Source organism: Leucopleurus acutus (genome assembly GCF_964270905.1).
Source record: "Leucopleurus acutus genome assembly, chromosome: 4".
NCBI classification, from domain to species: Eukaryota; Metazoa; Chordata; class Mammalia; order Artiodactyla; family Delphinidae; genus Leucopleurus; species Leucopleurus acutus.
In genome coordinates, this window is record NC_139146.1 from 87881530 (window position 1) to 87903679 (window position 22150).

Sequence of the window (22150 nt, forward strand, 5' to 3'; positions counted from 1 at the left end):
GTAACCCGTAGTCTAACAGTACCCTACACCTAACACATTGTCGGACCCTAACCTGTCCCCTAAACCGAGCCCGATCCCTAACCCTAACCCTAATCCACATCCTAACCCGTCCCCTAAGCCGAAACCCTCCACTGACACTTACCCTCACCGTAATCCGTTTTCGTACCCTAACGCTAACCCTAGTCCTTACCCTAACCAATAGACTTAATACTACCCCAGACCCTAACCCGTACCCTAGCCCAAATCCCTTGTTGGACCCTAAACTGTCCACTGAACCGTCCCTGTTCCCTAATCCTAAGCAGAACCCTCAACCTTACGCTAACCCAGACACGAACACTCATCTGTACCCTAACACGTACCCTGAAGCAAGCGTACCCGTACCCTAACAAGTACTCGAAGCCTAACTCGTTGTCGTACCCGTACCTGGACCCGAAACCTTACCTGTTCCTGAACCCTAATCCTAATCTGTACACTAACCCGTACCTTAACACATACCCTAACCTGGACCCTGATCCTTGAACTACTCCTAACCTGTACCTGGACCCGAAACCATATCTCTTCCCTAAGCAGAACCCTCACCCTCACCCTCACACTAAGCCTTATCGGTAACCTGGACCGTAAGCCTGTCCCGTTGCCGTGCCCTACCCAGCACCCTCCAGAGTCCCCGTCCCCCGACAAGTCCTCGAACCCTCCACCCGTGTCGTGCCCTGAGCTGCACCCTCCACAGTCCCCGTTCCCAGTCCTAAGCCATCCCCCGACACGTCTTCGAACCCTCCACGCCTGTCGTGCCCTGACCTGCACCCTCCACACTCCCCGTTCCCAGTCCTAAGCCATCCCCCGACAGGTCCTCGAACCATCCACCCTTGTAGTGCCCTGACCTGCACCCTCCACAGTCCCCTTTCCCTGTCCAAATCCGTCCCCCGACACGTCCTCTAAACCTACAGATCTGTCGTGCCCTGAGCTGCAGCCTCCACAGTCCCCCGACATGTCCTCAAACACTCCACCTCTGTCGTGCCCTGAGCTGCACCCTCCACAGTCCCCCGACACGTCCCCTAAACCTACAGCTCTGTCGTGCCCTGACCTGCACCCTCCACAGTCCCCGTTCCCAGTCCTAAGCCATCCCCCGACAGGTCCTCGAACCCTCCACCTCTGTCGTGCCCTGAGCTGCAACCTCCACAGTCCCCCGGCACGTCTTCTAAACCTACAGCTCTGCCGTGCCCTGAGCTGCACCCTCCACAGTCCCCGGACACGTCCTCGAACACTCCACCCCTGTCTGACTCTGAGCTGGACCCTCCACAGTTCCCGTTCCCAGTCCTAAGCCGTCCCCCGACACGTCCTCGAACCCTCCACCCGTGTCGTGCCCTGAGCTGCACCCTCCACAGTCCCCGTTCCCCGACAGGTCCTCGAACCCTCCACCCGTGTCGTGCCCTGAGCTGCACCCTCCACACTCCCCGTTCCCAGTCCTAAGCCATCCCCCGACAGGTCCTCGAACCATCCACCCTTGTAGTGCCCTGACCTGCACCCTCCACAGTCCCCGTTCCCAGTCCTAAGCCATCACCCGACACGTCCTCGAACCATCCACCCTTGTAGTGCCCTGACATGCACCCTCCACACTCCCCGTTCCCAGTCCTAAGCCATCCCCCGACAGGTCCTCGAACCATCCACCCTTGTAGTGTCCTGACCTGCACCCTCCACAGTCCCCGTTCCCAGCCCTAAGCCATCCCCCAACAGGTCCTCGAACCCTCCACGCGTGTCGTGCCCTGACATGCACCCTCCACAGTCCCCGTCCCCCGACAGGTCCTCGAACCCTCCACCTGTGTCGTGCCCTGACCTGCAGCCTCCACAGTCCCCCGACACGTCCCCTAAACCTACAGCTCTGTCGTGCCCTGAGCTGCACCCTCCACAGTCCCCGTTCCCAGTCCTAAGCCGTCCCCAGACAGGTCCTCGAACCCTCCACCCCTGTCGTGCCCTTAGCTGCACCCTCCACAGTCCCCGTTCCCTGTCCTAAGTCGTCCCCCGACACGACCTCTAAACCTGCAGAACTGTCGTGCCCTGAGCTGCACCCTCCACAGTCCCCGTCCCCCGACAAGTCCTCGAACCCTCCACCCCTGTCGTGCCCTGACCTGCACACTCAACACTCCCCGTTCCCAGTCCTAAGCCATCACCCGACAGGTCCTCGAACAATCCACCCTTGTCGTGCCCTGACCTGCACCCTCCACAGTCCCTGTTCCCTGTCCAAAGCCGTCCCCCGACACGTCCTCTAAACCTACAGATCTGTGGTGCCTTGAGCTGCAGCCTCCACAGTCCCCTGACACGTCCTCGAACCCTCCACCTCTGTCGTGCCCTGAGCTGCACCCTCCACAGTCCCCCGACACGTCCCCTAAACCTACAGCTCTGTCGTGCCCTGAGCTGCACCCTCCACAGTCCCCGTTCCCAGTCCTAAGCCGTCCCCAGACAGGTCCTCGAACCCTCCACCCCTGTCGTGCCCTTAGCTGCACCCTCCACAGTCCCCGTTCCCTGTCCTAAGTCGTCCCCCGACACGACCTCTAAACCTGCAGAACTGTCGTGCCCTGAGCTGCACCCTCCACAGTCCCCGTTCCCAGTCCTAAGCCGTCCCCCGACAAGTCCTCGAACCCTCCACCCGTGTCGTGTCCTGACCTGCACCCTCCACAGTCCCCCGACACGTCCTCGAACCCTCCACCCCTGTCGTGCCCTGACCTGGACCCTAGAGCGTCCCCGTTCCCTCCCCCTCTCCCTCCCCCTCCCCCTAGCCCACACACTTACCCGAAGCCTCACGGTCACCCGTCCAGGAATCCGAACACGTACGCTAACGACACTCACCCGTCCTGGTTTTTCCAGGCTCTTGATACTACTTGCCAAATTGCAAAGCAACCATTTCTCCCCACTATTCTAATAGCCATTTAGGCAGGTATTCGAAGAAGTAGAGTTTGTTTGGGTGCGTGTGTTTGAATGCATGAAAAGTAGACCGAGAAGTCCCTTCGTGGGATTCAGATTGACTCCGTGTAAGTCTGGTGTCCAGGAGCCAAGGTCCCATCGTAGCAAACGGCTGCTTCAGTGTGTGAGTGTAGGCCTGTGGCTCTTAGAAAAGGGATAGTGGGCATAGAGTCCCTCAGGTGGCTCTCATATGCTTGAATTCTCCTGTGAGTTCCTAATGTGGAGCAATTGATCAAGTCAATGCTTCCTTCCTACAGAGAATTCTGTAGTTCTCTTCCTCGACCACCAGAAAATCAGAAAACCCTTTCTGTTTCCAACCAGATTCTGTGTGCAAAGTGCTCTGGGATCCAGCCTAGGACCTACCTGTACATAGAGATTCACGTCTGCACTGCTGCACAGGTAAGGGAAATCGCCTCCTGCTTTCAGGCGAGCCCTCCGGGCATTAGGATACAGTTTGGACATTTCTTCTTTAGCTTCAGTTGAAAGTGCACTCTGGTCAAACACCTGGAAGAGAACACGAGGCCCAAAGTGTTATTGCAATGTGTTCTTTGCATGTTCAGCAAAGGGCCGCCCCCCCGCCCAAACCTTACGCTAACCCCTACTCTCATCCTATCCCGTACACTAACACTAAGCCGTCCCCTAACAAACAAACACGTCCCCTAACCCGTTGTCATACCCTGAGCTGTACCCTCAACCCTACCCGAACCCGGAACCTAAAACGCAACGTAAGCCTAACCCATTGTCGTACCCGAAACTGGACCCTACCCCATACCCGTTCCCTTCCCCTAATCCTAATTCATACACTAACACTAACATGTACCCTAAAGCAAGCCTGATCCCGAACCCGTACCCTACTACGTCCCCTAACTGTAACCCTTCCCCTTCCCCGAACCATACCCTACTCCTAACCCGTACACTCACACTAACCCATCCCCTAACCCTTACCCTAACTTGGATCCTAATCTGTACCTTCAACCGTACCCATTCCCTAACCGTAACCCTCATACTAACCCACACACTAACACTAACCCGTAGCCTAAAACGTCCCCTCATCCTAACCCATTGTCGTACCCGAAACTGGACCCTACCCCATACCCGTTCCCTAACCCTACTCCTAACCCTTACCCTAACATGTCACATACTCCTAAGCCGTCCACTAACACGTACCCTAATACGAATTCGTACACTAACAACAGTAACCCGTAGTCTAACAGTACCCTACACCTAACACATTGTCGGACCCTAACCTGTCCCCTAAACCGAGCCCGATCCCTAACCCTAACCCTAATCCACATCCTAACCCGTCCCCTAAGCCGAAACCCTCCACTGACACTTACCCTCACCGTAATCCGTTTTCGTACCCTAACGCTAACCCTAGTCCTTACCCTAACCAATAGACTTAATACTACCCCAGACCCTAACCCGTACCCTAGCCCAAATCCCTTGTTGGACCCTAAACTGTCCACTGAACCGTCCCTGTTCCCTAATCCTAAGCAGAACCCTCAACCTTACGCTAACCCAGACACGAACACTCATCTGTACCCTAACACGTACCCTGAAGCAAGCGTACCCGTACCCTAACAAGTACTCGAAGCCTAACTCGTTGTCGTACCCGTACCTGGACCCGAAACCTTACCTGTTCCTGAACCCTAATCCTAATCTGTACACTAACCCGTACCTTAACACATACCCTAACCTGGACCCTGATCCTTGAACTACTCCTAACCTGTACCTGGACCCGAAACCATATCTCTTCCCTAAGCAGAACCCTCACCCTCACCCTCACACTAAGCCTTATCGGTAACCTGGACCGTAAGCCTGTCCCGTTGCCGTGCCCTACCCAGCACCCTCCAGAGTCCCCGTCCCCCGACAAGTCCTCGAACCCTCCACCCCTGTCGGGCTCTGTGCTGGACCCTCCACAGTTCCTGTTCCCAGTCCTAAGCCGTCCCCCGACAAGTCCTCGAACCCTCCACCTCTGTCGTGCCCTGAGCGGCAACCTCCACAGTCCCCCGACACGTCCTCTAAACCTACAGCTCTGCCGTGCCCTGAGCTGCACCCTCCACAGTCCCCCGACATGTCCCCTAAACCTACAGCTCTGTCGTGCCCTGACCTGCACCCTCCACAGTCCCCGTTCCCAGTCCTAAGCCATCCCCCGACAGGTCCTCGAACCCTCCACCTCTGTCGTGCCCTGAGCGGCAACCTCCACAGTCCCCCGACACGTCCTCTAAACCTACAGCTCTGTCGTGCCCTGAGCTGCAGCCTCCACAGTCCCCCGACACGTCCTCGAACCCTCCACCTCTGTCGTGCCCTGAGCTGCACCCTCCACAGTCCCCGGACACGTCCTCGAACCCTCCACCCCTGTCTGGCTCTGAGCTGGACCCTCCACAGTTCCCGTTCCCAGTCCTAAGCCGTCCCCCGACACGTCCTCGAACCCTCCACCTGTGTCGTACCCTGACCTGAACCCTCCACAGACCCCGTTCCCAGTCCTAAGCCATCCCCCAACAGGTCCTCGAACCCTCCACGCGTGTCGTGCCCTGACATGCACCCTCCACAGTCCCCGTCCCCCGACAGGTCCTCGAACCCTCCACGCCTGACGTACCCTGACCTGCACCCTCCACAGTCCCCCGACACGTCCCCTAAACCTACAGCTCTGTCGTGCCCTGAGCTGCACCCTCCACAGTCCCCGTTCCCAGTCCTAAGCCGTCCCCCGACACGTCCTCGAACCCTCCACCCGTGTCGTGCCCTGAACTGCACCCTCCACAGTCCCCCGACACGTCCTCTAAACCTACAGCTCTGTCGTGCCCTGACCTGCACCCTCCACAGTCCCCGTTCCCAGTCCTAAGCCGTCCCCAGACAGGTCCTCGAACCCTCCACCCCTGTCGTGCCCTTAGCTGCACCCTCCACAGTCCCCGTTCCCTGTCCTAAGTCGTCCCCCGACACGACCTCTAAACCTGCAGAACTGTCGTGCCCTGAGCTGCACCCTCCACAGTCCCCGTCCCCCGACAAGTCCTCGAACCCTCCACCCCTGTCGTGCCCTGACCTGCACACTCAACACTCCCCGTTCCCAGTCCTAAGCCATCACCCGACAGGTCCTCGAACAATCCACCCTTGTCGTGCCCTGACCTGCACCCTCCACAGTCCCTGTTCCCTGTCCAAAGCCGTCCCCCGACACGTCCTCTAAACCTACAGATCTGTGGTGCCTTGAGCTGCAGCCTCCACAGTACCCTGACACGTCCTCGAACCCTCCACCTCTGTCGTGCCCTGAGCTGCACCCTCCACAGTCCCCCGACACGTCCCCTAAACCTACAGCTCTGTCGTGCCCTGAGCTGCACCCTCCACAGTCCCCGTTCCCAGTCCTAAGCCGTCCCCCAAAAGGTCCTCGAACCCTCCACCTCTGTCGTGCCCTGAGCTGCAGCCTCCACAGTCCCCCGACACGTCCTCGAACCCTCCACCTCTGTCGTGCCCTGAGCTGCACCCTCCACAGTCCCCGTTCCCAGTCCTAAGCCGTCCCCCGACAGGTCCTCGAACCCTCCACCTCTGTCGTGCCCTGAGCTGCAACCTCCACAGTCCCCCGACACGTCTTCTAAACCTACAGCTCTGCCGTGCCCTGAGCTGCACCCTCCACAGTCCCCGGACACGTCCTCGAACCCTCCACCCCTGTCGGGCTCTGAGCTGGACCCTCCACAGTTCCCGTTCCCAGTCCTAAGCCGTCCCCTGACACGTCCTCTAAACCTACAGCTCTGTCGTGCCCTGACCTGCACCCTCCACAGTCCCCGTTCCCAGTCCTAAGCCGTCCCCCGACAAGTCCTCGAACCCTCCACCTCTGTCGTGCCCTGAGCGGCAACCTCCACAGTCCCCCGACACGTCCTCTAAACCTACAGCTCTGCCGTGCCCTGAGCTGCACCCTCCACAGTCCCCCGACACGTCCTCGAACCCTCCACCCCTGTCGGGATCTGAGCTGGACCCTCCACAGTTCCCGTTCCCAGTCCTAAGCCGTCCCCCGACACGTCCTCGAACCCTCCACCCGTGTCGTGCCCTGAACTGCACCCTCCACAGTCCCCCGACACGTCCTCTAAACCTACAGCTCTGTCGTGCCCTGAGCTGCACCCTCCACAGTCCCCCGACACGTCCTCTAAACCTACAGATCTGTCGTGCCCTGAGCTGCACCCTCCACAGTCCCCCGACACTTCCTCGAACCCTCCACCCCTGTCGTGCCCTGAGCTGCACCCTCCACAGTCCCCGTTCCCAGTCCTAAGCCGTCCCCCGACACGTCCTCTAAACCTACAGCTCTGTTATGCCCTGACCTGCACCCTCCACAATCCCCGTTCCCAGTCCTAAGCCATCATCCGACACGTCCTCTAAACCTACAGCTCTGTCGTGCCCTGACCTGCACCCTCCACAGTCCCCCGACACGTCCTCGAACCCTCCACCCGTGTCGTGCCCTGACCTGCACCCTCCACAGTCCCCGTTCCCAGTCCTAAGCCATCCCCCGACAGGTCCTCGAACCCTCCACCCGTGTCGTGCCCTTAGCTGCACCCTCCACAGTCCCCCGACACGTCCCCTAAACCTACAGCTCTGTCGTGCCCTGAGCTGCACCCTCCACAGTCCCCGTTCCCAGTCCTAAGCCGTCCCCCGACAAGTCCTCGAACCCTCCACCCGTGTCGTGTCCTGACCTGCACCCTCCACAGTCCCCCGACACGTCCTCGAACCCTCCACCCCTGTCGTGCCCTGACCTGGACCCTAGAGCGTCCCCGTTCCCTCCCCCTCTCCCTCCCCCTCTCCCTCCCCCTCCCCCTAGCCCACACACTTACCCGAAGCCTCACGGTCACCCGTCCAGGAATCCGAACACGTACGCTAACGACACTCACCCGTCCTGGTTTTTCCAGGCTCTTGATACTACTTGCCAAATTGCAAAGCAACCATTTCTCCCCACTATTCTAATAGCCATTTAGGCAGGTATTCGAAGAAGTAGAGTTTGTTTGGGTGCGTGTGTTTGAATGCATGAAAAGTAGACCGAGAAGTCCCTTCGTGGGATTCAGATTGACTCCGTGTAAGTCTGGTGTCCAGGAGCCAAGGTCCCATCGTAGCAAACGGCTGCTTCAGTGTGTGAGTGTAGGCCTGTGGCTCTTAGAAAAGGGATAGTGGGCATAGAGTCCCTCAGGTGGCTCTCATATGCTTGAATTCTCCTGTGAGTTCCTAATGTGGAGCAATTGATCAAGTCAATGCTTCCTTCCTACAGAGAATTCTGTAGTTCTCTTCCTCGACCACCAGAAAATCAGAAAACCCTTTCTGTTTCCAACCAGATTCTGTGTGCAAAGTGCTCTGGGATCCAGCCTAGGACCTACCTGTACATAGAGATTCACGTCTGCACTGCTGCACAGGTAAGGGAAATCGCCTCCTGCTTTCAGGCGAGCCCTCCGGGCATTAGGATACAGTTTGGACATTTCTTCTTTAGCTTCAGTTGAAAGTGCACTCTGGTCAAACACCTGGAAGAGAACACGAGGCCCAAAGTGTTATTGCAATGTGTTCTTTGCATGTTCAGCAAAGGGCCGCCCCCCCGCCCAAACCTTACGCTAACCCCTACTCTCATCCTATCCCGTACACTAACACTAAGCCGTCCCCTAACAAACAAACACGTCCCCTAACCCGTTGTCATACCCTGAGCTGTACCCTCAACCCTACCCGAACCCGGAACCTAAAACGCAACGTAAGCCTAACCCATTGTCGTACCCGAAACTGGACCCTACCCCATACCCGTTCCCTTCCCCTAATCCTAATTCATACACTAACACTAACATGTACCCTAAAGCAAGCCTGATCCCGAACCCGTACCCTACTACGTCCCCTAACTGTAACCCTTCCCCTTCCCCGAACCATACCCTACTCCTAACCCGTACACTCACACTAACCCATCCCCTAACCCTTACCCTAACTTGGATCCTAATCTGTACCTTCAACCGTACCCATTCCCTAACCGTAACCCTCATACTAACCCACACACTAACACTAACCCGTAGCCTAAAACGTCCCCTCATCCTAACCCATTGTCGTACCCGAAACTGGACCCTACCCCATACCCGTTCCCTAACCCTACTCCTAACCCTTACCCTAACATGTCACATACTCCTAAGCCGTCCACTAACACGTACCCTAATACGAATTCGTACACTAACAACAGTAACCCGTAGTCTAACAGTACCCTACACCTAACACATTGTCGGACCCTAACCTGTCCCCTAAACCGAGCCCGATCCCTAACCCTAACCCTAATCCACATCCTAACCCGTCCCCTAAGCCGAAACCCTCCACTGACACTTACCCTCACCGTAATCCGTTTTCGTACCCTAACGCTAACCCTAGTCCTTACCCTAACCAATAGACTTAATACTACCCCAGACCCTAACCCGTACCCTAGCCCAAATCCCTTGTTGGACCCTAAACTGTCCACTGAACCGTCCCTGTTCCCTAATCCTAAGCAGAACCCTCAACCTTACGCTAACCCAGACACGAACACTCATCTGTACCCTAACACGTACCCTGAAGCAAGCGTACCCGTACCCTAACAAGTACTCGAAGCCTAACTCGTTGTCGTACCCGTACCTGGACCCGAAACCTTACCTGTTCCTGAACCCTAATCCTAATCTGTACACTAACCCGTACCTTAACACATACCCTAACCTGGACCCTGATCCTTGAACTACTCCTAACCTGTACCTGGACCCGAAACCATATCTCTTCCCTAAGCAGAACCCTCACCCTCACCCTCACACTAAGCCTTATCGGTAACCTGGACCGTAAGCCTGTCCCGTTGCCGTGCCCTACCCAGCACCCTCCAGAGTCCCCGTCCCCCGACAAGTCCTCGAACCCTCCACCCGTGTCGTGCCCTGAGCTGCACCCTCCACAGTCCCCGTTCCCAGTCCTAAGCCATCCCCCGACACGTCTTCGAACCCTCCACGCCTGTCGTGCCCTGACCTGCACCCTCCACACTCCCCGTTCCCAGTCCTAAGCCATCCCCCGACAGGTCCTCGAACCATCCACCCTTGTAGTGCCCTGACCTGCACCCTCCACAGTCCCCTTTCCCTGTCCAAATCCGTCCCCCGACACGTCCTCTAAACCTACAGATCTGTCGTGCCCTGAGCTGCAGCCTCCACAGTCCCCCGACATGTCCTCAAACACTCCACCTCTGTCGTGCCCTGAGCTGCACCCTCCACAGTCCCCCGACACGTCCCCTAAACCTACAGCTCTGTCGTGCCCTGACCTGCACCCTCCACAGTCCCCGTTCCCAGTCCTAAGCCATCCCCCGACAGGTCCTCGAACCCTCCACCTCTGTCGTGCCCTGAGCTGCAACCTCCACAGTCCCCCGGCACGTCTTCTAAACCTACAGCTCTGCCGTGCCCTGAGCTGCACCCTCCACAGTCCCCGGACACGTCCTCGAACACTCCACCCCTGTCTGACTCTGAGCTGGACCCTCCACAGTTCCCGTTCCCAGTCCTAAGCCGTCCCCCGACACGTCCTCGAACCCTCCACCCGTGTCGTGCCCTGAGCTGCACCCTCCACAGTCCCCGTTCCCCGACAGGTCCTCGAACCCTCCACCCGTGTCGTGCCCTGAGCTGCACCCTCCACACTCCCCGTTCCCAGTCCTAAGCCATCCCCCGACAGGTCCTCGAACCATCCACCCTTGTAGTGCCCTGACCTGCACCCTCCACAGTCCCCGTTCCCAGTCCTAAGCCATCCCCCGACAGGTCCTCGAACCATCCACCCTTGTAGTGCCCTGACCTGCACCCTCCACAGTCCCCGTTCCCAGTCCTAAGCCATCCCCCGACAGGTCCTCGAACCATCCACCCTTGTAGTGTCCTGACCTGCACCCTCCACAGTCCCCGTTCCCAGCCCTAAGCCATCCCCCAACAGGTCCTCGAACCCTCCACGCGTGTCGTGCCCTGACATGCACCCTCCACAGTCCCCGTCCCCCGACAGGTCCTCGAACCCTCCACCTGTGTCGTGCCCTGACCTGCAGCCTCCACAGTCCCCCGACACGTCCCCTAAACCTACAGCTCTGTCGTGCCCTGAGCTGCACCCTCCACAGTCCCCGTTCCCAGTCCTAAGCCGTCCCCAGACAGGTCCTCGAACCCTCCACCCCTGTCGTGCCCTTAGCTGCACCCTCCACAGTCCCCGTTCCCTGTCCTAAGTCGTCCCCCGACACGACCTCTAAACCTGCAGAACTGTCGTGCCCTGAGCTGCACCCTCCACAGTCCCCGTCCCCCGACAAGTCCTCGAACCCTCCACCCCTGTCGTGCCCTGACCTGCACACTCAACACTCCCCGTTCCCAGTCCTAAGCCATCACCCGACAGGTCCTCGAACAATCCACCCTTGTCGTGCCCTGACCTGCACCCTCCACAGTCCCTGTTCCCTGTCCAAAGCCGTCCCCCGACACGTCCTCTAAACCTACAGATCTGTGGTGCCTTGAGCTGCAGCCTCCACAGTCCCCTGACACGTCCTCGAACCCTCCACCTCTGTCGTGCCCTGAGCTGCACCCTCCACAGTCCCCCGACACGTCCCCTAAACCTACAGCTCTGTCGTGCCCTGAGCTGCACCCTCCACAGTCCCCGTTCCCAGTCCTAAGCCGTCCCCCAAAAGGTCCTCGAACCCTCCACCTCTGTCGTGCCCTGAGCTGCACCCTCCACAGTCCCCCGACACGTCCCCTAAACCTACAGCTCTGTCGTGCCCTGAGCTGCACCCTCCACAGTCCCCGTTCCCAGTCCTAAGCCGTCCCCAGACAGGTCCTCGAACCCTCCACCTCTGTCGTGCCCTGAGCTGCACCCTCCACAGTCCCCGTTCCCTGTCCTAAGTCGTCCCCCGACACGACCTCTAAACCTGCAGAACTGTCGTGCCCTGAGCTGCACCCTCCACAGTCCCCGTTCCCAGTCCTAAGCCGTCCCCCGACAAATCCTCGAACCCTCCACCCGTGTCGTGTCCTGACCTGCACCCTCCACAGTCCCCCGACACGTCCTCGAACCCTCCACCCCTGTCGTGCCCTGACCTGGACCCTAGAGCGTCCCCGTTCCCTCCCCCTCTCCCTCCCCCTCTCCCTCCCCCTCCCCCTAGCCCACACACTTACCCGAAGCCTCACGGTCACCCGTCCAGGAATCCGAACACGTACGCTAACGACACTCACCCGTCCTGGTTTTTCCAGGCTCTTGATACTACTTGCCAAATTGCAAAGCAACCATTTCTCCCCACTATTCTAATAGCCATTTAGGCAGGTATTCGAAGAAGTAGAGTTTGTTTGGGTGCGTGTGTTTGAATGCATGAAAAGTAGACCGAGAAGTCCCTTCGTGGGATTCAGATTGACTCCGTGTAAGTCTGGTGTCCAGGAGCCAAGGTCCCATCGTAGCAAACGGCTGCTTCAGTGTGTGAGTGTAGGCCTGTGGCTCTTAGAAAAGGGATAGTGGGCATAGAGTCCCTCAGGTGGCTCTCATATGCTTGAATTCTCCTGTGAGTTCCTAATGTGGAGCAATTGATCAAGTCAATGCTTCCTTCCTACAGAGAATTCTGTAGTTCTCTTCCTCGACCACCAGAAAATCAGAAAACCCTTTCTGTTTCCAACCAGATTCTGTGTGCAAAGTGCTCTGGGATCCAGCCTAGGACCTACCTGTACATAGAGATTCACGTCTGCACTGCTGCACAGGTAAGGGAAATCGCCTCCTGCTTTCAGGCGAGCCCTCCGGGCATTAGGATACAGTTTGGACATTTCTTCTTTAGCTTCAGTTGAAAGTGCACTCTGGTCAAACACCTGGAAGAGAACACGAGGCCCAAAGTGTTATTGCAATGTGTTCTTTGCATGTTCAGCAAAGGGCCGCCCCCCCGCCCAAACCTTACGCTAACCCCTACTCTCATCCTATCCCGTACACTAACACTAAGCCGTCCCCTAACAAACAAACACGTCCCCTAACCCGTTGTCATACCCTGAGCTGTACCCTCAACCCTACCCGAACCCGGAACCTAAAACGCAACGTAAGCCTAACCCATTGTCGTACCCGAAACTGGACCCTACCCCATACCCGTTCCCTTCCCCTAATCCTAATTCATACACTAACACTAACATGTACCCTAAAGCAAGCCTGATCCCGAACCCGTACCCTACTACGTCCCCTAACTGTAACCCTTCCCCTTCCCCGAACCATACCCTACTCCTAACCCGTACACTCACACTAACCCATCCCCTAACCCTTACCCTAACTTGGATCCTAATCTGTACCTTCAACCGTACCCATTCCCTAACCGTAACCCTCATACTAACCCACACACTAACACTAACCCGTAGCCTAAAACGTCCCCTCATCCTAACCCATTGTCGTACCCGAAACTGGACCCTACCCCATACCCGTTCCCTAACCCTACTCCTAACCCTTACCCTAACATGTCACATACTCCTAAGCCGTCCACTAACACGTACCCTAATACGAATTCGTACACTAACAACAGTAACCCGTAGTCTAACAGTACCCTACACCTAACACATTGTCGGACCCTAACCTGTCCCCTAAACCGAGCCCGATCCCTAACCCTAACCCTAATCCACATCCTAACCCGTCCCCTAAGCCGAAACCCTCCACTGACACTTACCCTCACCGTAATCCGTTTTCGTACCCTAACGCTAACCCTAGTCCTTACCCTAACCAATAGACTTAATACTACCCCAGACCCTAACCCGTACCCTAGCCCAAATCCCTTGTTGGACCCTAAACTGTCCACTGAACCGTCCCTGTTCCCTAATCCTAAGCAGAACCCTCAACCTTACGCTAACCCAGACACGAACACTCATCTGTACCCTAACACGTACCCTGAAGCAAGCGTACCCGTACCCTAACAAGTACTCGAAGCCTAACTCGTTGTCGTACCCGTACCTGGACCCGAAACCTTACCTGTTCCTGAACCCTAATCCTAATCTGTACACTAACCCGTACCTTAACACATACCCTAACCTGGACCCTGATCCTTGAACTACTCCTAACCTGTACCTGGACCCGAAACCATATCTCTTCCCTAAGCAGAACCCTCACCCTCACCCTCACACTAAGCCTTATCGGTAACCTGGACCGTAAGCCTGTCCCGTTGCCGTGCCCTACCCAGCACCCTCCAGAGTCCCCGTCCCCCGACAAGTCCTCGAACCCTCCACCCCTGTCGGGCTCTGAGCTGGACCCTCCACAGTTCCTGTTCCCAGTCCTAAGCCGTCCCCCGACAAGTCCTCGAACCCTCCACCTCTGTCGTGCCCTGAGCGGCAACCTCCACAGTCCCCCGACACGTCCTCTAAACCTACAGCTCTGCCGTGCCCTGAGCTGCACCCTCCACAGTCCCCCGACATGTCCCCTAAACCTACAGCTCTGTCGTGCCCTGACCTGCACCCTCCACAGTCCCCGTTCCCAGTCCTAAGCCATCCCCCGACAGGTCCTCGAACCCTCCACCTCTGTCGTGCCCTGAGCGGCAACCTCCACAGTCCCCCGACACGTCCTCTAAACCTACAGCTCTGTCGTGCCCTGAGCTGCAGCCTCCACAGTCCCCCGACACGTCCTCGAACCCTCCACCTCTGTCGTGCCCTGAGCTGCACCCTCCACAGTCCCCGGACACGTCCTCGAACCCTCCACCCCTGTCTGGCTCTGAGCTGGACCCTCCACAGTTCCCGTTCCCAGTCCTAAGCCGTCCCCCGACACGTCCTCGAACCCTCCACCTGTGTCGTACCCTGACCTGAACCCTCCACAGACCCCGTTCCCAGTCCTAAGCCATCCCCCAACAGGTCCTCGAACCCTCCACGCGTGTCGTGCCCTGACATGCACCCTCCACAGTCCCCGTCCCCCGACAGGTCCTCGAACCCTCCACGCCTGACGTACCCTGACCTGCACCCTCCACAGTCCCCCGACACGTCCCCTAAACCTACAGCTCTGTCGTGCCCTGAGCTGCACCCTCCACAGTCCCCGTTCCCAGTCCTAAGCCGTCCCCCGACACGTCCTCGAACCCTCCACCCGTGTCGTGCCCTGAACTGCACCCTCCACAGTCCCCCGACACGTCCTCTAAACCTACAGCTCTGTCGTGCCCTGACCTGCACCCTCCACAGTCCCCGTTCCCAGTCCTAAGCCGTCCCCAGACAGGTCCTCGAACCCTCCACCCCTGTCGTGCCCTTAGCTGCACCCTCCACAGTCCCCGTTCCCTGTCCTAAGTCGTCCCCCGACACGACCTCTAAACCTGCAGAACTGTCGTGCCCTGAGCTGCACCCTCCACAGTCCCCGTCCCCCGACAAGTCCTCGAACCCTCCACCCCTGTCGTGCCCTGACCTGCACACTCAACACTCCCCGTTCCCAGTCCTAAGCCATCACCCGACAGGTCCTCGAACAATCCACCCTTGTCGTGCCCTGACCTGCACCCTCCACAGTCCCTGTTCCCTGTCCAAAGCCGTCCCCCGACACGTCCTCTAAACCTACAGATCTGTGGTGCCTTGAGCTGCAGCCTCCACAGTACCCTGACACGTCCTCGAACCCTCCACCTCTGTCGTGCCCTGAGCTGCACCCTCCACAGTCCCCCGACACGTCCCCTAAACCTACAGCTCTGTCGTGCCCTGAGCTGCACCCTCCACAGTCCCCGTTCCCAGTCCTAAGCCGTCCCCCAAAAGGTCCTCGAACCCTCCACCTCTGTCGTGCCCTGAGCTGCAGCCTCCACAGTCCCCCGACACGTCCTCGAACCCTCCACCTCTGTCGTGCCCTGAGCTGCACCCTCCACAGTCCCCGTTCCCAGTCCTAAGCCGTCCCCCGACAGGTCCTCGAACCCTCCACCTCTGTCGTGCCCTGAGCTGCAACCTCCACAGTCCCCCGACACGTCTTCTAAACCTACAGCTCTGCCGTGCCCTGAGCTGCACCCTCCACAGTCCCCGGACACGTCCTCGAACCCTCCACCCCTGTCGGGCTCTGAGCTGGACCCTCCACAGTTCCCGTTCCCAGTCCTAAGCCGTCCCCTGACACGTCCTCTAAACCTACAGCTCTGTCGTGCCCTGACCTGCACCCTCCACAGTCCCCGTTCCCAGTCCTAAGCCGTCCCCCGACAAGTCCTCGAACCCTCCACCTCTGTCGTGCCCTGAGCGGCAACCTCCACAGTCCCCCGACACGTCCTCTAAACCTACAGCTCTGCCGTGCCCTGAGCTGCACCCTCCACAGTCCCCCGACACGTCCTCGAACCCTCCACCCCTGTCGGGATCTGAGCTGGACCCTCCACAGTTCCCGTTCCCAGTCCTAAGCCGTCCCCCGACACGTCCTCGAACCCTCCACCCGTGTCGTGCCCTGAACTGCACCCTCCACAGTCCCCCGACACGTCCTCTAAACCTACAGCTCTGTCGTGCCCTGAGCTGCACCCTCCACAGTCCCCCGACACGTCCTCTAAACCTACAGATCTGTCGTGCCCTGAGCTGCACCCTCCACAGTCCCCCGACACTTCCTCGAACCCTCCACCCCTGTCGTGCCCTGAGCTGCACCCTCCACAGTCCCCGTTCCCAGTCCTAAGCCGTCCCCCGACACGTCCTCTAAACCTACAGCTCTGTTATGCCCTGACCTGCACCCTCCACAATCCCCGTTCCCAGTCCTAAGCCATCATCCGACACGTCCTCTAAACCTACAGCTCTGTCGTGCCCTGACCTGCACCCTCCACAGTCCCCCGACACGTCCTCGAACCCTCCACCCGTGTCGTGCCCTGACCTGCACCCTCCACAGTCCCCGTTCCCAGTCCTAAGCCATCCCCCGACAGGTCCTCGAACCCTCCACCCGTGTCGTGCCCTGACCTGCAGCCTCCACAGTCCCCCGACACGTCCCCTAAACCTACAGCTCTGTCGTGCCCTGAGCTGCACCCTCCACAGTCCCCGTTCCCAGTCCTAAGCCGTCCCCCGACAAGTCCTCGAACCCTCCACCCGTGTCGTGTCCTGACCTGCACCCTCCACAGTCCCCCGACACGTCCTCGAACCCTCCACCCCTGTCGTGCCCTGACCTGGACCCTAGAGCGTCCCCGTTCCCTCCCCCTCTCCCTCCCCCTCTCCCTCCCCCTCTCCCTCCCCCTCCCCCTAGCCCACACACTTACCCGAAGCCTCACGGTCACCCGTCCAGGAATCCGAACACGTACGCTAACGACACTCACCCGTCCTGGTTTTTCCAGGCTCTTGATACTACTTGCCAAATTGCAAAGCAACCATTTCTCCCCACTATTCTAATAGCCATTTAGGCAGGTATTCGAAGAAGTAGAGTTTGTTTGGGTGCGTGTGTTTGAATGCATGAAAAGTAGACCGAGAAGTCCCTTCGTGGGATTCAGATTGACTCCGTGTAAGTCTGGTGTCCAGGAGCCAAGGTCCCATCGTAGCAAACGGCTGCTTCAGTGTGTGAGTGTAGGCCTGTGGCTCTTAGAAAAGGGATAGTGGGCATAGAGTCCCTCAGGTGGCTCTCATATGCTTGAATTCTCCTGTGAGTTCCTAATGTGGAGCAATTGATCAAGTCAATGCTTCCTTCCTACAGAGAATTCTGTAGTTCTCTTCCTCGACCACCAGAAAATCAGAAAACCCTTTCTGTTTCCAACCAGATTCTGTGTGCAAAGTGCTCTGGGATCCAGCCTAGGACCTACCTGTACATAGAGATTCACGTCTGCACTGCTGCACAGGTAAGGGAAATCGCCTCCTGCTTTCAGGCGAGCCCTCCGGGCATTAGGATACAGTTTGGACATTTCTTCTTTAGCTTCAGTTGAAAGTGCACTCTGGTCAAACACCTGGAAGAGAACACGAGGCCCAAAGTGTTATTGCAATGTGTTCTTTGCATGTTCAGCAAAGGGCCGCCCCCCCGCCCAAACCTTACGCTAACCCCTACTCTCATCCTATCCCGTACACTAACACTAAGCCGTCCCCTAACAAACAAACACGTCCCCTAACCCGTTGTCATACCCTGAGCTGTACCCTCAACCCTACCCGAACCCGGAACCTAAAACGCAACGTAAGCCTAACCCATTGTCGTACCCGAAACTGGACCCTACCCCATACCCGTTCCCTTCCCCTAATCCTAATTCATACACTAACACTAACATGTACCCTAAAGCAAGCCTGATCCCGAACCCGTACCCTACTACGTCCCCTAACTGTAACCCTTCCCCTTCCCCGAACCATACCCTACTCCTAACCCGTACACTCACACTAACCCATCCCCTAACCCTTACCCTAACTTGGATCCTAATCTGTACCTTCAACCGTACCCATTCCCTAACCGTAACCCTCATACTAACCCACACACTAACACTAACCCGTAGCCTAAAACGTCCCCTCATCCTAACCCATTGTCGTACCCGAAACTGGACCCTACCCCATACCCGTTCCCTAACCCTACTCCTAACCCTTACCCTAACATGTCACATACTCCTAAGCCGTCCACTAACACGTACCCTAATACGAATTCGTACACTAACAACAGTAACCCGTAGTCTAACAGTACCCTACACCTAACACATTGTCGGACCCTAACCTGTCCCCTAAACCGAGCCCGATCCCTAACCCTAACCCTAATCCACATCCTAACCCGTCCCCTAAGCCGAAACCCTCCACTGACACTTACCCTCACCGTAATCCGTTTTCGTACCCTAACGCTAACCCTAGTCCTTACCCTAACCAATAGACTTAATACTACCCCAGACCCTAACCCGTACCCTAGCCCAAATCCCTTGTTGGACCCTAAACTGTCCACTGAACCGTCCCTGTTCCCTAATCCTAAGCAGAACCCTCAACCTTACGCTAACCCAGACACGAACACTCATCTGTACCCTAACACGTACCCTGAAGCAAGCGTACCCGTACCCTAACAAGTACTCGAAGCCTAACTCGTTGTCGTACCCGTACCTGGACCCGAAACCTTACCTGTTCCTGAACCCTAATCCTAATCTGTACACTAACCCGTACCTTAACACATACCCTAACCTGGACCCTGATCCTTGAACTACTCCTAACCTGTACCTGGACACAGTCCCCTTTCCCTGTCCAAATCCGTCCCCCGACACGTCCTCTAAACCTACAGATCTGTCGTGCCCTGAGCTGCAGCCTCCACAGTCCCCCGACATGTCCTCAAACACTCCACCTCTGTCGTGCCCTGAGCTGCACCCTCCACAGTCCCCCGACACGTCCCCTAAACCTACAGCTCTGTCGTGCCCTGACCTGCACCCTCCACAGTCCCCGTTCCCAGTCCTAAGCCATCCCCCGACAGGTCCTCGAACCCTCCACCTCTGTCGTGCCCTGAGCTGCAACCTCCACAGTCCCCCGGCACGTCTTCTAAACCTACAGCTCTGCCGTGCCCTGAGCTGCACCCTCCACAGTCCCCGGACACGTCCTCGAACACTCCACCCCTGTCTGACTCTGAGCTGGACCCTCCACAGTTCCCGTTCCCAGTCCTAAGCCGTCCCCCGACACGTCCTCGAACCCTCCACCCGTGTCGTGCCCTGAGCTGCACCCTCCACAGTCCCCGTTCCCCGACAGGTCCTCGAACCCTCCACCCGTGTCGTGCCCTGAGCTGCACCCTCCACACTCCCCGTTCCCAGTCCTAAGCCATCCCCCGACAGGTCCTCGAACCATCCACCCTTGTAGTGCCCTGACCTGCACCCTCCACAGTCCCCGTTCCCAGTCCTAAGCCATCACCCGACACGTCCTCGAACCATCCACCCTTGTAGTGCCCTGACATGCACCCTCCACACTCCCCGTTCCCAGTCCTAAGCCATCCCCCGACAGGTCCTCGAACCATCCACCCTTGTAGTGTCCTGACCTGCACCCTCCACAGTCCCCGTTCCCAGCCCTAAGCCATCCCCCAACAGGTCCTCGAACCCTCCACGCGTGTCGTGCCCTGACATGCACCCTCCACAGTCCCCGTCCCCCGACAGGTCCTCGAACCCTCCACCTGTGTCGTGCCCTGACCTGCAGCCTCCACAGTCCCCCGACACGTCCCCTAAACCTACAGCTCTGTCGTGCCCTGAGCTGCACCCTCCACAGTCCCCGTTCCCAGTCCTAAGCCGTCCCCAGACAGGTCCTCGAACCCTCCACCCCTGTCGTGCCCTTAGCTGCACCCTCCACAGTCCCCGTTCCCTGTCCTAAGTCGTCCCCCGACACGACCTCTAAACCTGCAGAACTGTCGTGCCCTGAGCTGCACCCTCCACAGTCCCCGTCCCCCGACAAGTCCTCGAACCCTCCACCCCTGTCGTGCCCTGACCTGCACACTCAACACTCCCCGTTCCCAGTCCTAAGCCATCACCCGACAGGTCCTCGAACAATCCACCCTTGTCGTGCCCTGACCTGCACCCTCCACAGTCCCTGTTCCCTGTCCAAAGCCGTCCCCCGACACGTCCTCTAAACCTACAGATCTGTGGTGCCTTGAGCTGCAGCCTCCACAGTCCCCTGACACGTCCTCGAACCCTCCACCTCTGTCGTGCCCTGAGCTGCACCCTCCACAGTCCCCCGACACGTCCCCTAAACCTACAGCTCTGTCGTGCCCTGAGCTGCACCCTCCACAGTCCCCGTTCCCAGTCCTAAGCCGTCCCCCAAAAGGTCCTCGAACCCTCCACCTCTGTCGTGCCCTGAGCTGCAGCCTCCACAGTCCCCCGACACGTCCTCGAACCCTCCACCTCTGTCGTGCCCTGAGCTGCACCCTCCACAGTCCCCGTTCCCAGTCCTAAGCCGTCCCCCGACAGGTCCTCGAACCCTCCACCTCTGTCGTGCCCTGAGCTGCAACCTCCACAGTCCCCCGACACGTCTTCTAAACCTACAGCTCTGCCGTGCCCTGAGCTGCACCCTCCACAGTCCCCGGACACGTCCTCGAACCCTCCACCCCTGTCGGGCTCTGAGCTGGACCCTCCACAGTTCCCGTTCCCAGTCCTAAGCCGTCCCCTGACACGTCCTCTAAACCTACAGCTCTGTCGTGCCCTGACCTGCACCCTCCACAGTCCCCGTTCCCAGTCCTAAGCCGTCCCCCGACAAGTCCTCGAACCCTCCACCTCTGTCGTGCCCTGAGCGGCAACCTCCACAGTCCCCCGACACGTCCTCTAAACCTACAGCTCTGCCGTGCCCTGAGCTGCACCCTCCACAGTCCCCCGACACGTCCTCGAACCCTCCACCCCTGTCGGGATCTGAGCTGGACCCTCCACAGTTCCCGTTCCCAGTCCTAAGCCGTCCCCCGACACGTCCTCGAACCCTCCACCCGTGTCGTGCCCTGAACTGCACCCTCCACAGTCCCCCGACACGTCCTCTAAACCTACAGCTCTGTCGTGCCCTGAGCTGCACCCTCCACAGTCCCCCGACACGTCCTCTAAACCTACAGATCTGTCGTGCCCTGAGCTGCACCCTCCACAGTCCCCCGACACTTCCTCGAACCCTCCACCCCTGTCGTGCCCTGAGCTGCACCCTCCACAGTCCCCGTTCCCAGTCCTAAGCCGTCCCCCGACACGTCCTCTAAACCTACAGCTCTGTTATGCCCTGACCTGCACCCTCCACAATCCCCGTTCCCAGTCCTAAGCCATCATCCGACACGTCCTCTAAACCTACAGCTCTGTCGTGCCCTGACCTGCACCCTCCACAGTCCCCCGACACGTCCTCGAACCCTCCACCCGTGTCGTGCCCTGACCTGCACCCTCCACAGTCCCCGTTCCCAGTCCTAAGCCATCCCCCGACAGGTCCTCGAACCCTCCACCCGTGTCGTGCCCTGACCTGCAGCCTCCACAGTCCCCCGACACGTCCCCTAAACCTACAGCTCTGTCGTGCCCTGAGCTGCACCCTCCACAGTCCCCGTTCCCAGTCCTAAGCCGTCCCCCGACAAGTCCTCGAACCCTCCACCCGTGTCGTGTCCTGACCTGCACCCTCCACAGTCCCCCGACACGTCCTCGAACCCTCCACCCCTGTCGTGCCCTGACCTGGACCCTAGAGCGTCCCCGTTCCCTCCCCCTCTCCCTCCCCCTCTCCCTCCCCCTCCCCCTAGCCCACACACTTACCCGAAGCCTCACGGTCACCCGTCCAGGAATCCGAACACGTACGCTAACGACACTCACCCGTCCTGGTTTTTCCAGGCTCTTGATACTACTTGCCAAATTGCAAAGCAACCATTTCTCCCCACTATTCTAATAGCCATTTAGGCAGGTATTCGAAGAAGTAGAGTTTGTTTG